Source organism: Mastacembelus armatus, chromosome 6, assembly GCF_900324485.2.
Source record: "Mastacembelus armatus chromosome 6, fMasArm1.2, whole genome shotgun sequence".
NCBI classification, from domain to species: domain Eukaryota; kingdom Metazoa; phylum Chordata; class Actinopteri; order Synbranchiformes; family Mastacembelidae; genus Mastacembelus; species Mastacembelus armatus.
In genome coordinates, this window is record NC_046638.1 from 3,625,173 (window position 1) to 3,641,268 (window position 16,096).

The 16,096-nt window shown below is 40.4% G+C and overlaps 1 protein-coding gene across 5 annotated transcripts in view; it reads right to left on the reverse strand.

Annotated features, from left to right (window-relative positions):
- Positions 1-16,096, reverse strand: part of LOC113132476 (transcription factor SOX-6-like) — a 96,458-nt gene that overhangs the window by 66,771 nt on the left and 13,591 nt on the right. For 3 of the 5 annotated variants that reach the window (XM_026310567.2, XM_026310562.2, XM_026310563.2), the window contains exon 2: positions 13,675-13,744. The exons of the other annotated variants lie outside the window; for them this stretch is intronic. The gene's annotated coding sequence lies outside the window, so the exon portion shown is untranslated. The remainder of the gene's footprint in view (positions 1-13,674; positions 13,745-16,096) is intronic. 5 annotated transcript variants of the gene reach the window in all.

Sequence of the window (16,096 nt, forward strand, 5' to 3'; positions counted from 1 at the left end):
CAGCCTTTAGCTCACACACATTCAACAAACAAACTGTTGCTAGTGGACAGCTAAGGTACGTCCCCTTCTAAAACATGGACAGTAACTTAGAATCCCTTTGTGAGTAGAAGAAAAACGAAAACAGGGGTCGGAATTTGGCAGGAAAGTGTTGTTCAGATCTGGCCTGGAACCTGGCGACTTGGCAGAAACAATCGGGCATTGTGGAGCATGGACGGAGAGGGACCTGTGACAGATGAGAGCAGGAGAGAGAGGGCCCCCTCTTAGAAAAACAGTACACAAAGCGCCATTCACAACTCAGGTCCCTTCTGCCACTTGTGGAGCAAGAAGACTCCGACAAAGGCCTGCGACTCGACCAATTGGGTGTAAAATCTCCAGCGGTCCCAGCAGAACTGAGGAAGTGGGGAAACAGCAAAGAGAAAGTGAGACAGAGAAGCAGACGAGAGAAACACTGGTGGAAAAAGAAAATGCAGGACTCTCCTTGGAACTGTTTATCTGTTGATTAAAACCTGCGTATTAGTACAGCAGCAAACCTGCCACATCAGTGTTTTCTTAGTCATGATGCCGTAGTACCATCATGCCAGGAATCAGCAATTGCTCTTACAGTGCTTTTTATAACCAGCTGAAATGAAACACCCACAAAAACAATTTAATTTTGCGCTTCATCTAGTTGAAGAACTAAAAGGTGACAGACTAAAAAATGTACCAAAATCGAAGCATCAGAAGCCAAGATATCCCCAACATTTGTCAGAGCCGAAGTTAGAGCTACAAAAATGCTTGATCCTACACTTACCATGATGCAATTTGATAGCATCTATTATTAGACTCCCTGCCTCCTAAAAGCCCACTTCTTTCAAATCTAATTGCTGCAGAAAATTTGTTCAGTGGTCATCAGTAGAAGTCTGTGGTTGTACTGGGCAACTCCCAGGCGTGAATGAACAGGAGGACGTTGCTAAAAAAACAAAAACAAAAAAAAAAAAAAACCGGGTGCTCAGTTACTTTCCCTGGATAAATAAACGAAAAAAAAAGGCTTGAAGAGAATAGACCTTGTGTAAGAACGACTCTCTCGGCTTCTAAATCTTGCGTCTGTCTGGATTCTCATAAGATCATTACAGAGTGCTGCAAACAGAGGGCACTGTCATAGGTCAGACATGTGGAATGTGAACACACACACACACACACACACACACACTGCCCTGTTTTCTCCCAGCGATTTCCTCATCTTGGCTCTGTAACCCAAAATAGAAATGTGAAATATTAGGGCCAATTGCCCCTAAACCAGCCCGGTTGGTCACTTGGTCACTGCTGTAACAGCAAGAAAAGCAGTTTTGTTTTCTGAAATTCCACCACATTAATATGGACTTCACTGTCAGAGCAGCTCTGTCGGTTTGGAGCTACGAGTAGCTGCTCAGTTTTGAAGTAGTAGGTGCTCATGGCATGTGGATATTCCCTGACCTATTCATGACTTATGTGAAACAATGAAGGGTGGCTAGCAGAAGGCGGATGCTGTGCACAATGGTTGAGTCCGAATAGCATGTTCATCAATCAGCTGTCAAAAGCAAATCCTTGCATGATTCCCAGGTAAACAGAAGTTTTAATGTGATCATCAGTATATTAAACTCAAGAGATCCAATTATTTACCTTGCCAGAAAGCATTTACAGCCACAAGGCACAGAGAAAATTGGCCAGAGCGGCATTTAGCAGAGTAGGAGGTAGGAGGTATTTTTCAAATTAACCAGTGAAATTAAATGTTCTATTGCAAACATTTTTGAACAGCTTTATGTGCATTTCATTATGTGAATACAAATAGTTTCATCCTAAAAATGCTACAAGTAATTGCTTTAAGTTAATAGTGAGAGGTCCTTTAATGCAAGCAACGGTTTTGAGGGAAATACAAAATATTTTGGTTTGAAATGAATGTCAATATAAAATTGCAACAACATCCTCGTTGTACTGTACCGGGGAAATGTGGGGATACATTTATTTTATACAGCACACGCAGAATAGTCAACGTTCACAAACATGGACAGACTTTGCAATTTAAGGATTTTGTCTCTCATCAGATGGACACCTGGAGGTCTGATGTCTCCATTAGTCCTACTGATGGAAAATCTTAATCAAAGTCAATGATGGAACACTCATAAAATGATGAATGCGTTATTTGTACAGTGGGCGTAAACACACACCACTATGCTGGGTCTCTGTGTTCAGGCTCTGTACTTTGGTGATGCCAGACCAAAACCGCAGACCCCCGAAATCCAGAAGTGGCCTTATTGACCAACACCCTCCCTTGTGCTTGTTATTTTTCCTGGCATGTGAACACACCCCTAGCTAACACAAATACAGTACACATATACATTTATCTACTTCATGGCAATGATACAGAGTAAACCACTGAAGAAACCATTGAAGACCAATGTCAACACTCAGTGGCTCAAAAGGACTTTGTCTGCTACCTCCCGCCCACACGGTAGTTAGGAGCCCCAGTCAGTGTGGACATTTTGTCTCTTAGTCCTTAAAGTAGACCACATTGTCCAGATTGGTATGCAATTATATAAACAGACACGTTCTGCCTATAACACAGCAGACTGAGAACAGTACTTAATAGAAACAAACGATTAAAGCAGCACCCGACATGTTTGTATGTTGGCAACTAAAACAATCTATAAATCGATAGTGAACTGAAGAGTCCAAAATGTTTTAGCCTCCATGCGTTCTTTAAGGTTTATGTCAGAAAATATAATCTTCTGCTATTCATACGCAGATGACACCAAACTATACATGCCACTGAAACCTACTGGTCTATGCAGTGTTACCTTCTTATCTAAGTGCACTGATGATGTACAATCCTCTATAATTAAAACCTTCCATCAACAAAAGCAGAATAAACTGAGGTCCTAATCTTTTGACTGCATATTAATCCACAGCCACAATCAAAACTCTTGAGCCTCTACCATATGCAAGACATTCGCCTATGATTTTGTTCTGTTTTAAAATTTTATAACCTTCTTTCATCACAGATCACTTGCAATATATAAATCATTTTTCTATCTAAGAGATTTGGAGTCTGTAGGTTAATTTTTGGGTCAGTTCCTGCAGCTCTCTCGACATAAAAATCAATCATGACAGCTTTATCTTACCTTCACCAGTCGTCACAATTTCTGTCTCAATCCTGTTTGTGTTTTGGCCCTTCTGACCCTGGCTGATGCCATACTTCATCTAGCCACCAGATTCCCTTGAACTCTGCCTCCATTCACAGTCACCTGACCTTCCCAACCCACCACACACCTGTTTCCTCATCAGTTCTCCTGCAGGTTAAACCTGCCAGATCCATACAGTCCGTAGAGGTCCAGCCCTGTTTCCAGTCTGTTTATCCTGACTCTTCCTTGGACTTTTAATTTTTTTCTGCCCCTTTTTGGAAAAACCGCTTGATTTGATACCTGCCTGCGAGTCTGCATTTGGGTCATCCCCTGCCTGTGCCTTGTAAACCTGCCATGTAAACCACAATGTCATTTTTTACCTGTCCTCTTTCTTCTTTTAAATATCTACAGTGACGCTCGGCTGTCCTAGTGTCTATCTTTTCTCTTTCCCCTCACCTCTCTTTACCTGTGATCTATATCAGCTTAAGGCACATACAGCTTGCCATTTAGCAAACACCTTACAGGAGCTAATACCCTGTTTGTCAGCAGGAGCTGATGCAGTACAGAAGAGCCACCTGTCTTCTCACTAAAAGCCACTATCCCTATTATTACACCAGTTACCTTTGACCTCTCCTAATGATAATGAATAAGCATAATGCCACTTTGATGTGCAAACAAGCATGTTACACAACTTTTAATCCAGTTTGACATCTCTATATAGTGTACATATACTGTAAACAAAGGAAAATCTGATCTAAAGATTTACTTTACTTTAGATGAAACTATCGATACCCTTTTTCAAGAAAGGAGGATATTAAGTTTATTTTTGAAACAATCCTTTTAAATATGAAAAGATTTCATTAAAAAGTGGATCTTTTTAGAAAGCACCCAAGGAATGCAAACAAGTTGGTACTATACTTTAGATCAAATAAATTAAACCGATTAAGCAACGAAAGCAGGATCCCTTTCCAAAGGGTTAAATTTCAAACATATCATTGGCAGTAAAGTCTATTTCAGGGTGACAGTAACAATAGAAAGTCATGATAGAAGCCTGTGGCAAAACAACAGCTGCCCTCTCACATTTTTCAAAGTGACTGCATTAGCCCTGAGGCTAGCAAAGGAAAAAATGTGAGCTTCAGTAAGTCATTACAGGACTCATGGGCCTGAGAACAATCACCAGACAACCATGTTTCAGCATTGTTAATTTACTGCATTTGTCTGTCCCCACTTCATTTCTAATTCAGGGAATGCTGATCTGAGATGACATGAAGGCACAGAAGGGCAAAGTTTTCTAAACGCAAAAGTAAAGAACAATTATATGGCATTTCTTTCAGTTTCAGTATTGGAGAATAAAAGCAAAGTTTCCATTGACCACTCACATGTTCCCACTACAATCCGAAAGAGAACCAGGAAAAACAGAAGAAATAAATGTACAACTTTATTTTGGTGAGATTAAATTAATCTATCATTATGAAGACATTTGAATGGTGAAATATCTTTGTAAATAAAAGAATCATTAAAAGCGTTAAGTGAACAAATGAATTAGAATCAAACAAGGCGCTCCAACATCATCTGCAGGAGCTTCCAAACAAGTGGCTTTTAGAGCGCCCAGGAGGCATGAAATCCGGCTAATCCCAGATTAGGATTGACAACTCGTTTCACTAAATGCCCCCATTGTAATCCCAGTTGCTTCTCTATATGCTTTGTTCCCTATCTGAGAAACAGCTTTGAGGATTTCCTCAGCTTTGTTAGCATGAAATGGCTACATTATTCAGAGGCTTGCTACTTTTGGTTGGTCAATAAACAACATAATTTTCTTCAATTATTGACCAGCCTGAATGCATAATGTGTACAGATGTGAAGTCATCTGTGCTCAGAATGCAGGGTTTCATTTCTACTGAGTGTATAACTCTGCCACATACACAGAACAATTTGTACTATTGCTTTTTGACAACTTCCGTGTTTTTCTTTTTTTCATTCATTGGTCAATTTTCACATTATTTTTGTTGCTTTTCTTTTGTGCTGCAATAAAAGTTACTCATGTCGGACTAAACTAGCTACAATAGACAAAAGACAACATCCAATCAATAACAAATAAATCTGAGTATATATATATATATATATATATATATATATTTATATATATATATACACACACACACTATATATCAAGAATAATACCTTTTATTTCTCATCTGCTGTCACTTTTGGTTTGTTTTAATGACAATATAAGATAGAAGTGAAGTTTATCTGCTCTCAAACCCCCGTCACATAGTGACATCTCTACTGGACAAAGTCTAGTAGAGATGCTGAAACTCCTCTCCAGGAGCAGTTGTGTTTGTTGGAGGCATGTCAGTGTCCCTCGGCATGTCAAGCTGTCACAGTCCAGACTAATCCTTTCTGCAGCATGTCCTCTGGTCTGGCTGAAGCCATGCGTTACAGAGTGTGTATTATGCGAGTGAGTTTAGCTCCATGTGTGTACTGTGGGAAACAGTTACCGTATTTGATATATACCATGGACAAGTGATATTCAATAAACAGACGTAAAGCAGAAATATAGAACTACACAGACATACAGTCACAGTGTGGAGAGGTGTCTCCATATCAGACAAGGTATTCATTTTTCTTTACCGGCCCGGTGCACAAGGCCTCCCTTCAGACCACATAGATGTTAATCATCCAATCACAGCAGCCGTTATGGACTAAAACGTTTGAGTCAGAGCGCATATTCAAGACTCACATGGAGTTGTTTAGTTCATCATGACTAATACCAGCCTTAGAAAGTCTGCCATTTTATTTGTGACACAGGCAATAAACCTTTCATACCAATGTATTTCAATTTTTCTGCTCAGTTTGATTAATTAAATTAACCCTATTAGCCCCACATACGAAAACAAACTAATTTCCAAACAACAGAAATAATAGCACTAGCTCCACTGAAAAAGAATTCACATAACAAAAAAGGAACTGCAACGTGTAGATTAGATGAATGTGTCAATGTCTCCACTCGTTCTCTCTGTTGCTGGTGGAACAGTGAGTGTTACTTGTCCAGCGGTTCTGGTTTTTATTGCATTAAATATCATCTCTGGACAAACGTCTCATGAGACTCCTGCAAGAATTTCACAGTTGCTTGAAGGGAGCAGCCTGTTTAATAAAGCAGCATTTCTTTTTTTTGCCTGGTGCGCCACTGGACTTCTTGTCCTCTGATTGCTCTCTCACTCTCTTTTCAGCCATTTCTCTCTCCATCACAGCGCTGCACTTGCAGGCTGTAAATCACAATTAGGGGGTTCATTAGATATGGCTGATTTATTAAGACCCAGGGCTTGTCTCTGGGCCTTTTAGCCATATATTAGCTGACTAGAAGAGCTCATACATAGTTATGAGACATGCTGTTTACTGTATGGCATATAGGGTCATATGCCAATAGACATTAATTATTGAGTAAGGCTCCATAGGTTAAATTAATAGCATCCAGATAATAAATCATTTGCTTTTCCACATAAAAGATTTTTTTTTCTAGCAATGGCTGCGTGCAGCAGTTCTCATTGCATATCTAAACATGTATCTTTTAATAACGACAAACTGGCAGCAGCATCAAAATCTCTATTATCAGTGAGTGATCCAGCATTTGAAAGACAGCCAAGCATTTTGGATCCTCATCCAAAGGCTTTAACAAACATACTCCGGAACTGCTTGTCCTCTTAAACATGCACACATAAATTTGGCCTGTGTTCATATCACAGGCACTCCAGACCTAAGTGTCCCTGGCTCGCATAATACAGCATTGTTTCCCCTGTAAATCAAAGGCATTTATCGCACTGCATATCGCCTATTGTCAACAATCACCTGTAAACAGAGGAAGCAGATAAGGTGGTGTATCTGTCATGTCAAAAAGTAATGCTTAGTGTGCCATATGCATGCAAGTTCATCATTTTCCAAGCTACAATTCCTGTTCTGCCAGAACTGTATGACTGAGTTCAATAAATTACATTAACATCAAAAATGCACTGCAAAAACATCCTGACACTGCAATCAACAGCTTTTGATTTCCAAAATGGTCCTTTCACAAACTGGGCCTGCATCCAAAATCATTTGTTTCTGTCGTTTTTTCTTGTCTTTAAGTCTTTCTCTCGAACACACCAGCATGCCTGAGCATCCACTAGCACCTTATGGGCCTAATCATTAAGCCTCAAGGAAACTTTAGGAATGGTTCTGTATTAGTTACAGCTTGAACAGGTGTGCCCCAACTTGTTCAGGCTTATTTATAGTGAAAATGTATTGTTATGAATAGGTGAGGGTTTACACGCAGAGTCTTGGACCAATCAAAACACCTCCTTTTCTGATCTTCTCAGACAAGAGATCAGTTTGATCTAATCTAATGTCAAAGAGTAACAAAGATCATCTTCTAAGAACTAATAGAAGCTGCTTTCTTCTAAGCATTTTGCTGTTTATAGTGTCATTTCCTCAACTTTTTCTTAACCCTTTGGTCACTAAACAACTTCAACCAGAGAAGCATGGCATCCTTCAACAAAAACCATAATTTAAGATATAAAAATCAACCACCAACCAAATTTTGAAAGTTACAATAGCAAACATTCACCTTCTGCAAAATACCTGGGCCTAGTATAGTTTTTGATCAGTCTGATAATTATTGTTGATTAATCATTTGGAAGCTGGGGTCTGTGTATTTTTAGACACATTCAAAAATCACACTCAATAAACTGACTCTTAAATGTATACTACTGTTACACTGATGATAAGTGTAACATGTCAAACATGGGCAAGTATCTTCACACACACTTTCCTCTGGCAGACTCCTGGTACATGACTAATCAATGGTGACAGAAAACAAAGGAGAAGATTAGAGGATTGGGTGTGTGACACACTGCCACAGGGAAGGCACAGGTTTCGACTCTAACTCTGATTATGGAGTGGCAGGTGTCACCAGAGGCTGTAGCCAAAGCCAACATTCTGCACCCGGCTGGACTGCTCGTTCCAGTCCCAGTGGGTCAGAGCCGCCGAGTGCAGGATGCGTCTGTAAATGTGTACAAACTGCAAGACATCAACATGCACGACACCAGTATCAGCAAGGCTAATTTTGGTGCATTTGGTGAACAGCAGATGAAAGAGCACTGCTGTAGGACTTCAGAGTAGAAGTGACCTGAACTCTTTAGATATGACAGTTTAAGTCTGAACAGGCCCCTGCTAGATAAACTAAATAAACATTAACAGGATTCATGTGTCATTAATTTTTGAAAGAAAAGATGATTCCCTCATGTCAAACAACTCAAAATTATAAAAAAAAATCACATTTTAAGACCATTTTTGAACAGCATAAAGTAAAAACACTTTACTATATGGATTACTGCTCAACTGACCACTTTTACGCATTGTGTCATTAGTTTTAGTTGTCCAATCTCTTTATCAGTGTTGCTTCTAATTGCTCTATGGCTTGGTTGATTTTGAAGTTAACCAGGAGCAATGTCATCCCTCTACTCTCCCTACAATGGACCTCATTGGATTAAGTTCGAGCAGGCTTTGTTAAAAGCTGGTGCAAATCTAATCAAGGAAGACACTTCAATTATGCTAGCATGTACTTAAACGATCAGATCACTAAAAATGGAGGAGGGGGTTGGCCACTGTAGGAATGCAATCAGCAGCCATTAAGACCAGTTAATTTTGGCTGATGGCATCTTTAAAATGAGATGCAGGATTTTTACTGTAATGGGAATACTGTAATTATGAGGATGCAATGTTGTTGGTGTTGTTGTTTTGCAGAGAGCTACACTCAGGGTCAGTAAAACAGCGTTCACAAAAAGGAAGCTGCCACAAGTATCTTAGAAACAGGTGCCAGCATTGCAGCAGAAACACTATCAGATGACCTTCCTTCTTTCGACATACACAGGCAACACTGCATTCAAACACAAGCTATTTCAAAATGTAATTAACTGGTGAAGGAAGTCAAACAGCTGAAAATAAGTTTTCCAGCTACAGCCTGTTGAAGAATGTAAAAAGGTGAAGAAGTATATTGTCTGCAGAGAAAAATATGCTGGATCCCCAGGATTTAGGGACCAGGTGGTGTCCCCTGTAGCACAACAGCTGAGACTGAACCTGACCCTGACCTCCACGACCCATGACGGTTAAAATGTAAAGCAACTATTCTTCTTAAAGTCAGCGGGTCTGGTGGCATTCCTTCAAGTGAACGCCTGAACTTTGAGCAGATTACAGATGTAACACAAAGAAATCAGGAAAAAGACGAGCACATACATGTGGGAAGACAGTGTGTGCACACAATCTGGGTTTCTGTCCAACTTTTTATTGCCAGTTGTGAAACAGAGTGGAAACTGTTCTAAGAACCTGAATTTCTTAGAATAAAACCTTTTACACTTTTTTTTTTCAACCTATGAAGACATCTTTAAATAACAACAGAAATTTAAGGAATAGAGTAACTTCATAACAGTTTAAGTGTCGAACATTCAGAAATGTTGAAATGTTGTAAAACTGATGTCAAATATCAGATATTTTATTTAATGGCAGATTGTTGAAATATTGATTATTGTAACTAAAAGGTGGCATTCAGAAATAAGCTCAAGAATTTGGAATTTCATTAACTAACTTTCTTGAAAAAAAATAGTGCTCATGCCTGCACTGCTGTAAGAAAGAAACATGTTTAGTTTCACTTCTCCTCAACAATTCCCCCATTCATCTTCATACTACAGTTCCCTCTGCTGCCAAGTCCTTCGCTTGGCCTGAGATTTGTGTCATTTGCTTTTTCCCGCAGCACCAGCACCGTAGTCGGCAGCCACTCTTCACCAAAAGGTTAATACATCAGCAAGAACTGTTATGTGAGAAGAGGACATATGTCCTGTTAACAGAACTCTGGATTACCTTTAAAGACCATTTCACATTTCAAGACAACTGTGACCTTACAAAGAAACACTAGATGCATATACTCAAAATATGCTGGCAACTTTGCATAATGAATGTCCTGAGACCGGTCAGATATCGTCTCTTGGAAGTAACATCAAATTAGACTTCAGACGTGTTTTGAGATTTGACTCCAGGAAAGTTACTATGGAGGTACTAACCACTATGAACAACAAGAAACAGGGATGTGCTCCCTTCTTGTCTTCTCACCTGCCAATACTGTCTACTGTTCTTCCTCTGGCTCAATTGAATAATTCATCCAAAAACCTCCTCAAACTCAATTCCATCAGACGACCTCGGTTACGTTTCACCCCCTCTCTCTGTTAACTGTCCAAACGAGGTGAAATGCTTCTCTTTAAACCACTGCTTGTTGGAAAACAAGATCACCAGACAAATGTTGAAGTATAAAAGAGTAATTGTTTGTTCGCCCTACCCTGCTGCAGAGAAGCTCACCTACAGATGATGCGGTGGAGCTGCACAGCAGGCACCAATTGGTAATTGGTCATACCAGCCGGTTCTAAGGAGGTGTGAATGTGTGCAGCAGCCTGCATGTGAAGCAGGGCGTGGCTGAAAAAAAGCACGCATCCCTAAAGAAAACCATTCCCAGGATAAACCAGAAGTTAGAATATAGATCCATCCTGGGGCGGCTCTCTTCCCTCACCCCCCGTCCTTTCTCACTCTGCCTCCTCATCTAGCCTGTGCATTACCTCACCAGAGGAGGATCTGCCTAAAGCCACAGCGGTCACACAACAGACAAAAGCGCTCATCTCCAGGAAGCCGCTGCCGCTGCCTGTGGTTTTGGAGAGAGGAGGAGAGAGGGGAAAAAGTGACTCAGCCCTACGGCTTCTTTCTTCTCTCTGCCGACTTAGGGATAAACTGAGGGATAAAGCACAGGGGGAGATAATATTTAGAGCAGGCCCCATTTCAAGGGCAATAGAAGAGAGAAAGTGGAGTATGAGCTTGGGTGGTTTGGGAAGTGGCCATGAGGGTCGGTCTATACTGTTTCTGGCAGCAGGCCTCACACCGTGGATTTATGTGTAAGTGAGGAGGAACCGCTGCTGGCCCAGCCCTGCCTTAAAGCCCTGGCCACTGCAGCTCCACGAGCCTCTTCAAAGCAAACCAGATGGGCCTCAGACGGGATGTTGATGAGGCATGAGTGTGCAAAACACAAACATGCGCACAGGCAAAAACACAAGCACATTCATACAGACTCATCCTGGCAACTAAATACATACATACATCCCGACAACTAAATACATAACACGCAAACGTATGTATTTGTCGCAGATGTGCTGGTGAGCTGGCAAATGCTCTGACTTGAAGCATGACCGTAGCCGATCCCCGAAGTTCACATCTTTTTTCCCAGCATTAAATAAATTCCTCGCCATAAACTTGCAAAGCATTCTATGCATTCCAGAGCTAAGTGGACATCTCACACGTGAGGACAAATCAAATCCATTAACGAAGGCATAATAGTTCACTGTTAACACAAGGTAAGTACTGAGAATCTATAGGAAACTTTGTTAAACGCTGCCGATTAGCAGGACTGTAACAACGAAGTTCACATACAAAGCTGAAGTAAAAAGGAAGTGACCAAAGAAAGACATTGTTCAGGGGAAACTAAACAGGTAACCTCAGTGGGTTCATTAGCTTGTTAGCTCATTAGGTCACAACAAACCATCCCAATGGCTGCTTGCTGTCTGGTCACTTTTCTAACTCTTTGCAAATGACTGCCATTACAGCGATGCTGTCTAACAATTAATGAAGCATGAAGTGGCTGAACTCTTTTCTCAGAGGTTGTCTTCTTGCTACATATATTTATGAGTTTGACTTTGCATGTTCAGCAGATGAAAATGCCTGTATCAATAAATGCCATGCTGGGAAACAATCTGCAGGATTAAATGAGCTGTGATCTTATTTTTCCAAATCCACTGAAAAGATTTTGAATACAAAAAAAAATGTGGACCTAGTTCTCCATGCTCCGAAGGTAAACACACTGTAACCAATATGAACCTGTTTCGAGTCAGATTTTGTCAACTGTCCAATGACGTCAGATCATCTAAAACATTAGTCACAAACACACCCAGGCTCTTGTGATCAAAGCCATTAGACGTACAGTAAGTAAAGGCCTTGATTTTCCAAATCCTCCAACACAAAGAACCCTCTTCCTTCCAAAGTCCTATAAAACAAAGATACCATAAACCATTACTGTCACGACAGGATCGGTGCCCTGTAAGGTCTATAATTTTGTTAGGAAGGTCCACTTGTCATTTTACCGCCATGTAATTACATTTAAAAAGCAACTGCATGTTAAAAGACATAATAATGTCATTTCACATTTTCAGATGAACTAATGAAATTAAGGGGGTTTGATGGAATTAAGTGCAAAACTAAATGGTCTGGTTTTCCTGAATCATGGAATTTCAATTTCTTTCCTCACAGAACAATTACAAGACAAAATGTATAAAGCCTTTTCATTAATTACTAGCAGTTGCTGCTATATCAGATTAATGATACCAAGAGCACCTTTTTAAAAAAGCTACATAGCTAAGCATGACTAGGGCAGGTTACAGGTCAAGATGTTGTGTTCAGACTGATGCTCCCTTCTCTCACTGTACAAATGTCAGTAAATTAAAGAAAAAGAGCAAACAAATAAAGAATGTTGAAAATTAAATCTGTTTTCTGCTCGAGCAAACCCCATAGCTCTAGTTTCTGACCCCTTAATGGTGTTCAGACCACTGGGGAACATTGCTTTAGAATGTGATACAAGATGATTTACATGAGCCGTAAATCAAGTCTTTGAAACTGAATTCCCCGGCCAACCAGCAGACACAGATTATCACCCACAACAAAGCGCTGAAGCCTGTCTGTCCACTCTGTGAGCGAGATGCCAGTGAGAATCAAACAGGCCACTTGTTGACCTAACAGTGACACTGCTCAAGGGCCACTAGAGAGGGACTTAATAAGTATTCTTAAACAGGGGGATTAGCCAGATGGTCAGATCACTCTTTTCTCCAACCTCTCCCATCTGTACATTTCATATGTCTCTCCTGCCTCTGCAGAAAGCATCAAGATCAGCCACTGCAACCTCACTAGCTTAATTTGGGCTAGTGTTACCCAAAGCACTATTTGACTCCAGATATAATCTTTATTGCTCATAGAGAGAAAGTCCATTAAAAGGCATACTGTAGGTCTTAGCGCTGAAAGGTTCCTGGAGTGATGCCTGTGAGAGTCTTTAAAAGACGCTTTTCTTCACCCAAGTGAAAGCAGCCATTGAGGGTGCACAGGGCAGAATACTAACTGGAGAGGAGATCTGCATTTGCTGTGAAACAAATCAAAAGCGTTCTGTATGCGCTGATCGAGGGGAGAGAGGTAGCGGACATGCACAGAGTCGGTAACAGTTTTGGTAACATAGACTAACACACACTGCAGCTAAAAAAATGTGGTGTGTTCAAACATCAGCAAGAGTGCTGCTTCCAGTAAAGAGTAACACGTTCTCTCTATGAGACATTCAAAGTGCCAAACAGTGGCACAGAAACACGCAGGTGCTGGTGGCGTCACTGTGCAAAACAATACATGACAGTTATGTCCATCAGTGAAGAAAACTTACAGAAATAAGAGACTTCAACTCCAACACCCTCTTCTCACTTGTGGATGACTTTAAAATTCATGAACGTCACCTGGAAAAGACCAAAACAGAAGGAAACTGTTATGTTTCTTATATAAATCACTCAAATTATAAAAAAGAACATCTTGTCATCTATTTTCACCTCCTACCACAGAAATAGCTGTTAATTCCATGCTCTGTGGTTTATCATAACAGCAGCATTGTTTATGGAAAATGATGCTGTTGAAAGTTTTTGCAGTTGCTGTGACCACTAAAAATGAAATTCCATTCACTTTCATAGTGTTGAGGTGGAGACTGCCCTTAAAACCCAGGCAAATAAAGATTTTAGGTGAACTGGCCTATTAAATCACAAGTTTCTTGCCAAAATCCGGAAACATTTAAATTCTTTACATCTCGTGAACAAATTGAGGTTTGACAAAGTATGAAAACTTGAATTGGAAAGTGTTGCTGGAATCCAGTGAATACACTCTGAGCCCACCTGAAGTCTCTCTCTAATGGATGTTTGTGACAGAACAGAGGTCCTGTGTGAAGTTCACAGCCGAGCCAACAGAGGATCAGTGTATTTCTCTCACAGCATTTTAACTGCACAAACAACAGCACTGACTCAGCCACGCAAACCCTAATAAACGATAAAAAGAGCGATTCTAGCACATGGCTTTGAAGTCAAAAAACTGGCCATGATCTGTCTTAATGAAGTTAGTGATGCCTGATATTTTCTTTCAAAAACTGATTCCAATAAAAGCAGGAAGAAAACACTTTGATCAGATGGCAGCTCACCATTCCTGGGCCACTCTGACTCTGAGAGCTAACCTGGGGTCAGACATCTTACAGCCTTACACATAGAGAAAACCACAGGTCATAGAAAACAAATAATGACATCAAATATGTCAAACTGATGACGGAGCCCCTGTCCTAATCAGTGAGCCCACACTGAGAGAGGATGGGAGGTATTCTTAAACAAGAGCATGAGGCTGCTAATTAAAAAAATAAAGTAGCGAACAGTACATGAACAAACTGAAAGAGAGAGCCTGTGTTCACTCAGACAACAAAACACCCAAAAACACCACAGCAGCAGTTCTCTGACATGATGCATAGTGACGGTGCCTTAACACAGTATCTAAGTTGTACAAAGAGCGCAATACAAACACGCCTTTGATTCCACAATTTGAGGCTAATTGAGAACAATGAAGATAAAAGTAAATACTGGATATGTATGATCTTTTATTTATGTCTTTAATCAACCAAATGATTCTCTCTTAGATGCATTTTCCTCTCAGGGCACAATTAAGGGAAATTCTGACCAGAACAACTCAAAAGCTTGTACACTAAGAAGTTCTTGTGATAATAATAATGATATAATCTGCAAAAACACTCCTCTGTGAAACATCCCTGCAAACATTTGTGCAATGTCTTTCTTTGATTTCTTTCTTTTTCTTTTTGGAAAAGAAGCAATGTTGCCCAACAAAAGTTGAATAACCACGGACTCAAAAAGCCACCTTTGCAATCAGCAGCAGCAGGTTGGAATCCCCTGAGCACCGTTCCCTGCCATCCCTGCCTCTCGCTGACCCGTCTGAACACGTTCCAGATGTCTGCAGAACCAGTTATTCTGTTTCCTCCGCTACGTTTTTACCCCCTCTCTTCTAACCATTCCTCAGCTCCACACTCCCTGCCACTCATCTGCAGATGGCAGATCTGACACCTGGAGGATGCTGGGTAATCAGAGAGACAGCTGGCTGCCCAGTACACATGCACACACATACACACATGTTCAGCAGCAGCCTTCTGTGCATGCACACTCACAGTCATACTAGCATGCATGTATTCTCCACAAAACAGAGCATAAGTTTTATGTACATACACAGTGAACATATTGAGCACACACCCATATTTGACAAGTTAACCTCCACTGATGTAATGTAATGTGTAGAGGTCATCCACTGGACACTACAGGTATGATCCAGGGTAGATTAAAATAACAGTGTTATTGTAGCCATTAGGGTATAGCAGGTGAGCTCATAAATATTGATTTAGGGTCATACAATCATGTAATATATCTTTTATCTTTAGGTGGAATCATATCTTCACAATATGACCATGTTGTTCTATGGATTTACACCATTCTGCTGTTAAAATGAAATATGAAATGAGTTTCTCCTGAGGTAAAACAAAACCGTGACACACATCCACATACAACAGCCTCCACCCTGTTTATTTATGTGATGTTGCACAACCTTCGTCAGATTAAGAGATGTACTGAGATCAGAAAATTATTTCTGGTAATACAGGAGATGGACTACATCATTAAGGTACACTGGTCTAGTAAGTAGTTAGCATCCAGATAAACCCATATATGGTGGGTGAGTGGTTAGCACTGTTGCCTCACACCAAGAAGGTTCCTGGTTTG